Raw genomic sequence first — 6,000 nt, 5'->3', positions numbered from 1 at the left:
TCCAGCTTCTACTGGTTGTCAGCAATATCTGGGTGTCTGCACAGGAACTTCTCTTCTCTGTTCTGAGTGTTATGAGAAGTCCCAGAGAGGGGGACCTTGACTTGGGACAAGTGGGGTCCTTGGCATACAGGAGAGAAGAAGATTTCAGCACATGTCAGTTGAAGACACAGATTTATTTATGAAGACACATGCCAGGGAGAATGTAGGCTAAATCAGGAAAGAGACATTTGGGGGTCATAAAGAAATATGCATTCAAGGGCTGGGGCTGTGGCTCAGTGGTAGAGTGCTTGCCTAGCATGTGTGAGGCCCTGGGTTAGATTCTCAGCACCACATTTAAGCAAATAAATAAATAAAGGTACATCAATAACAAATAAAAAATATTTTTAAAAAGAAATACACATTCAAGGGAGAATGACGGCCATCTTGACAGTGCGAAACTTTTGGGGGTAAAGCAAGGAATATAGAATCAAGAGAGAACATGGGCCATCTCCAAAGGGAGAGCTAGCCACCCCTTGGTGTAGGATGTTATTTATAGAGGGACAGTTGCTAGGGCTGAACTACAAGGAGGAGTCAGGGTGGATCACACAATTTTGTGCCAGTTTTTCCAGCACTTGCTCATTGTTCTCAAGTTACTTTTTTGGGGGGCGGGTATGGGGATTGAATCCAGGGGCACTACCAATGAGCCAAATCCATAACCGTTTTTATTTTGAGACAGGGCCTTGCTAAACTGAGGCTGGCCTCAAACTTGAGATCCGCTGAGATCCTCCCGCATCAGCCTCCAGAGCTGCTCGGATTACAGGTGTGCACCTCCATAGGCTCACTCTTTACTTTATGTGGGCAAGGGCATGGGTCAAGATTTCAGGCCAAGGGAATGAGCTGGGTGGCTCAGGAACACTTGTTTTGCATTTCAGAGGTTCATGGGCATTTCCTGCATTCCATCACACATGGGCACTTTTCTTGTGAAACTCAATCTACCTTTTCCTATATCCTCAAATTCTTATCTCATAAGGACACTTATTGGATTTAAGGCTCACATGGGTAATCCCGGATCATCTGCTTATTGCAAGAACCTTGACTGTTACATATGCAAGTATGTTAACATTAACGTGTTCTAGGAACCTGGAGGTTGAAGAGCTCTGGAGGGGCCAACATCTGGCTCACTACAGAGTGGGAGAATAGAAAGCAGAGTGGAACAAGCCAGTTGGTCAGGACAAGAGGCCTTTAGTTTGTGCACTTTCTAGGAAATCGTGTGTACTTATGGTCACTTGAAACCTCAAGTAATCTGTAAATTTTATAATCTGCTGTTTTGAGCGCACTTGTGTCTCATTTCTACCATTATCTTCTATGTTTTTATTCACTTAAATATTTGTCCCTACCTTTCTGCCCCCAAATCGTACCACACAACACACTATTCACACAAGGCATCACTCACAAGGCAGGTTTGGTGGAGCTCAGTCTTCCTCCCAAAGTCCCCTCCGATTACCTACTTTCTACTTTCCTGGCCCACTTTTTGGATCTGGCTTCCCCGCTTTCCCGTAATTCAATCCCCCTCAGTTTATTATGCAGAGAAATTTAACTCTCTTTCCTTCAACTCAGGCCTACCTTTGCATAGCCAAAGACTCATTAATGTCTCCATAAAACAAAGGGCCATTTATGCAAGACAGAATCCTTGTTGGCAGAGACTTTGTAATTTCTTTCTTACTCTCTCTTTCTCATAGATGGAAGAAAGCCATATGGAAATTTATTTTCTTCATACAGTTAGGACCAAGAGACTGCAATCTGGATTTTAATATTCCTTTTCTTCCTCCTTGCTGGTAAATGTATATTTTCTTGACATCTATTTCTCATAAATTTATTTGTTTAACAGACTGGTTCTCAATGTTTTGATCTCAGAACTCCTTTACACTCAAAAATTATTCAGGGTTCTAAGCAACTTTTGTTTATATGGATTTTATCTATTGATATGTATCATACTGAAATAAAATAAAAAACTTAGGTCTTTATGCATCTAAAATTAATGTCTATTACATATCAACATAAATGATATCTTTTTCTGAAAAAATACATTTTCCAAAACAACAAAAATTGGTAAGAAAAATGGCATTTATATTTCTGCAAATTTCTCTGAAATCTGGCTTAATAGAAGACAGCTGGTCTGCATTTAGTCTGTTGAAAGATCAGAGTCTGGAAAGCACAGCTACACAACTCCTGAGAAAATGAAAGTGAAAAGGCAAATAGCATCTTAGTATTATTAGGAAAATAACTTAATCTTGTTGACCATTAAAACCAGTTTTAATGCACATTCCAGTTGTGCCTCCTCTTTAAGGCCAAGGAAAACAAAAACAATAAACCTTGGATTCAACGAGATCTTGAATTAAAACTGAACCATGAACCAAAAATGCAGGGAAACCTCATTTGGCTAAACTGTATTCAATTAAAACAAAGATAACTCAAGATGGTACATTTAAAACCGATATAGCAGGGATGAACACCAGGGAGTTATCACTTTTTTTTTTTTTTTTTTTTTTTTTTTTTTGCGTCGGTTAAATTTCTCCTCATCCCCAGCTCTCTGCTCAGGGATGCCTTCTGTAGGGTCTCTGCCTCACCGTAATGAGCCTGAGAACAATGACATCACCAACGCGGTGGCTACCGTAGCGGGCCACACTGACTAGGAGCCTAGAAACACTCCACATGCTTCTTCCCATTTTATTCTCAGTAAACTCGGAGGAAGGTGCTGGCTTCGTTTTGCAGAAGCGGCTGTTTCTTGGACACCTGCACGGTCCAAGCTCTTCCTGCAGCCAGATGTCCTCGCTCTCTGCCTCTGTCCTGCTCAGGTGAGTCCCTGAAGGCAAAGGTCAAGGGTGGCGCTCCTCCGCTTGCCCACAACCGAAGCGCCTGGGTTCAGTTAGTCAGTCAGGGGACCACGACAAGGAAGCGGGCCTTTCGGCTCCCCGCTCCTCTCGCTCCTGGGGCACACGGAAGTCCGTGCGCCGCCAGGCCACCCGAGGTTCGCAAGAGGAGGAAGGTGCGCCCGCGCGCGGGCTCAGGCCAAGGCAGGAGCCTTTCTTCTCCAGCCGCAGGATCTGGGCGCAGGCCGGAACCTTTCTTCTCGCGTCGCCGTTGCCGGGCGGAAGTGTGCAGAAACGGAACGGTCCTCCAGTGGCCGGGTTGTCGCTGCGGTCGCCGGCTGCTGACGTGGGCCGGCCGGTGTAGGGCCACGGGTGCGGGTCACCAGGGCGGTGGACGTCACCCTGCTGTTCCGGGCGAGCGTCAAGACCGTGAAGACGCGGAACAAGGCGCTGGGAGTGGCGGTGGGCGGCGAGCCCGAGGGCAGCCGCGAGGAGCTGTTCCGTCGGAGCCCCCGGCCCAAGGGCGACTTCTCCAGCCGCGCCCCCGAAGTGGTGAGCCGGTGGTTACGCCGACGGCGGGCGAGAGTGGGTGGAAGGCGACCGGGACCCGGGCCCGCTGCAGACCCGGCCGCGTGGGCGTGGTGCGAGGACGCGGTCCCGGGGTCAGGGCGGTGGCCCGGAGGGCAGGCTTGTTTGAGGAAGGGGAGGCCGGTCTGGGAGCCCGGGGAGCAGACTCACCTCCGCCAGGTTCCCGGGTTCCTCGGTGCGGCAGTGAGCTCCCTGTCCCCGGAGACGTGAGCCGCAACACGTCCCACAGCGCTGACTTTCCGTGCGGCCTCTTGGGTCGGCTTGTCTGCCTCCTCCCCGACCCACTCCAGCTGCACTTTCCCTTCCCTTTGCCTCCTGAGACTAGTCTAGGATGGTGACACTGATACCCAGTCCTCTAAACTGCTGTCTGTCCGCTGGACCCAGCAGGCTTTCGTTCTTCCTGACAGCAGGAACCTCCTCCTTCAGGGCAGGGACGTGTTGGCTTCATCTCAGACACATGACTCATGGCATTGCTTAGGAAACATTTCTTGAATGAATGAATGGACAAATGGTTGTCTGTTTTTCCCACTAAACCAGAAACTCCGTAAGGGGAAAGATAATGTTTGCCTTATATAGTTTGGTAACTTTGGCACCAAGGTTGGTTCTAGTTTTTGTGGGGTCTAAAGCTTATACAGTTCTGCCTTCCCTCTTTAATAAATAAAAATACAGAATCACACAAAAGGTCCATAATTTTGCAAGGTACAAATGAGGGATCTCTGAAGTTTAAGGTTCATTAATTCCACAGTATAATTCCACATTCACCTCTGCTTGACACATAGTCCAATGCTTGGCACTTTGGGGCACTCATTTTTAAAAATATATGTTAGCACAAACTAATGGCATTTTGAAAGGATGTTCAATGATCACATGGGGGATTGGACCAGGTAAATAAATACTGTCCATCAATAAAAATCTGTTCCACATCTACTTCTGAACTAGACTAGTACCATCTTAGAGTAGTAGGATATAAAATGATCAGTGGAGGACACAGCCATATAAACAAAACAGGTGCAACAAGCCTTACAGGTGTTGTGGAGGGCACAAAGAAGAAAGTGTCAGTTCTGTCTGAGAACTGGGAAGTTTTTATAGGGGCATTGATATCTGAAACAAAATCTAGGAGAGGAATTGTTGGTTCCAGTGCAGATAAAGTGGGGAAGGGCATCTTGGGCTAAGAGAGTAGTATGCACAAAGGTGTGAGGTAGGTAACAGGGTGACCTAAGTTAGTTTGATAAACATTTGAATGTGAGTCGAATTTGGCACATTTAGATAAATTGGAGTGGCGTAGCAGGCAGTTGGTGGGGGAAGAGATCTTGATGGATCTTAGAGATCACTCTGTGGAGTTTGTGCCTTGTCCTAAGGTCAGTGAGAGTTGTATGGTCCATGCAAGCACAGGAGAAGGCCCAATGGACCAGATTTTTGTCTTAACCCAGCAACTATTAGCTGTAGGATATTATTAAGCAACTTTTATGATCCTAGTTTATTTATCTATAAGATGGCCCCTTCCTATTTTTTCTTCTGCTTTATACAAAAGACTTACAAAACTGCATTGATTATGTGCATGAGAGAGAGAGAGAGAGAGAGAGAGAGAGAGAGAGAGAGAGAGAGAGAGACATCTCAAAGGGGAACTTCCCAGGTTGAAATGAGAGGAAGAGAAAGTAGAGCATTTTGACTCTCAGTTTGGCCCAGGCTGTTCCTGAGTTCCTTTAATGGAACTGTGGTATGAAGATCACAGTTTTGGCTTTTGGAAGGTCCTTTCTGAAAAAAAAAGAGAAAAAACTGGTTTATTAGTACTGCACTATTTTAGGGTCCTGATCAGGTATAGAATTGGGAACTATAGAGGTGAGAAACGCAGTTGGCTTGGTGAGCCCTGTGGAGAGCCCTGTGACTGTTTGGACCTTTCCCTGAATGGTGAGAGTCTGCTTGAGATTATTTTGAGTTAACAGGCCTCAGGGATAGTGACATGGTACTGAGTGCTGGAGTTCCCTGTCCCTGGAGGAAATTATACAGAAGGATGGCTGCTTGTCAGAAATATTTGAGAATTTTGTACCTGTTCACAGGGTTAGACTGCATGTCCCTGAAAGTTTCAGTTCTTTTATTTAATGAAGTGGGAGAATGTCAAGGCTTGAGATTCTGTAAGTAGGGACACAGGCTGAATTAAATGCAGCCACATCCCTTCTTGACATGGGAAAAACTTGCATTCTCTTGAGGAATTTTGATTTGATATCGTAGCTGTTTTGTGCATTACTCTTCTTGCAGCTCTTCCCTGTTTTCCTTGTGAAACTTACAATAGAGAGTCAGTGATGGAGTCCTGTGCTTTCACCACAGTCTGGTGTGTCAAGGTGTGGTTGACATTTTGTTTGGACTGGATTACCTACACATAAAAGTCTGGTTGGGGGCTGGGGATATAGCTTAGTTGGTAGAGTGCTTGCCTTACACACACAGGGCACTGGGTTCAATCCCAAGCACCACACACACACACACACACACACACACACACACATACACACACACAAAGTCTGGTTGGTACTAGGAGGACATATTCTATTTTGGGTTTAGCTCCATT

General features: G+C 46.0%; 1 protein-coding gene across 1 annotated transcript in view; it reads left to right on the top strand.

Annotated features, from left to right (window-relative positions):
- The first annotated feature begins 2,578 nt into the window (after positions 1–2,578).
- Positions 2,579–6,000, top strand: part of LOC144255686 (syntaxin-18-like) — a 99,068-nt gene continuing 95,646 nt past the window's right edge. The window contains exon 1 of the mRNA XM_077800444.1: positions 2,579–3,401. The gene's annotated coding sequence lies outside the window, so the exon portion shown is untranslated. The remainder of the gene's footprint in view (positions 3,402–6,000) is intronic.

The sequence above is a fragment of the Urocitellus parryii genome, chromosome 7, assembly GCF_045843805.1.
Source record: "Urocitellus parryii isolate mUroPar1 chromosome 7, mUroPar1.hap1, whole genome shotgun sequence".
Taxonomy (NCBI): domain Eukaryota; kingdom Metazoa; phylum Chordata; class Mammalia; order Rodentia; family Sciuridae; genus Urocitellus; species Urocitellus parryii.
Note: the sequence above shows the minus strand (reverse complement) of the source record. Positions and strands in the feature narration are given on the sequence as shown.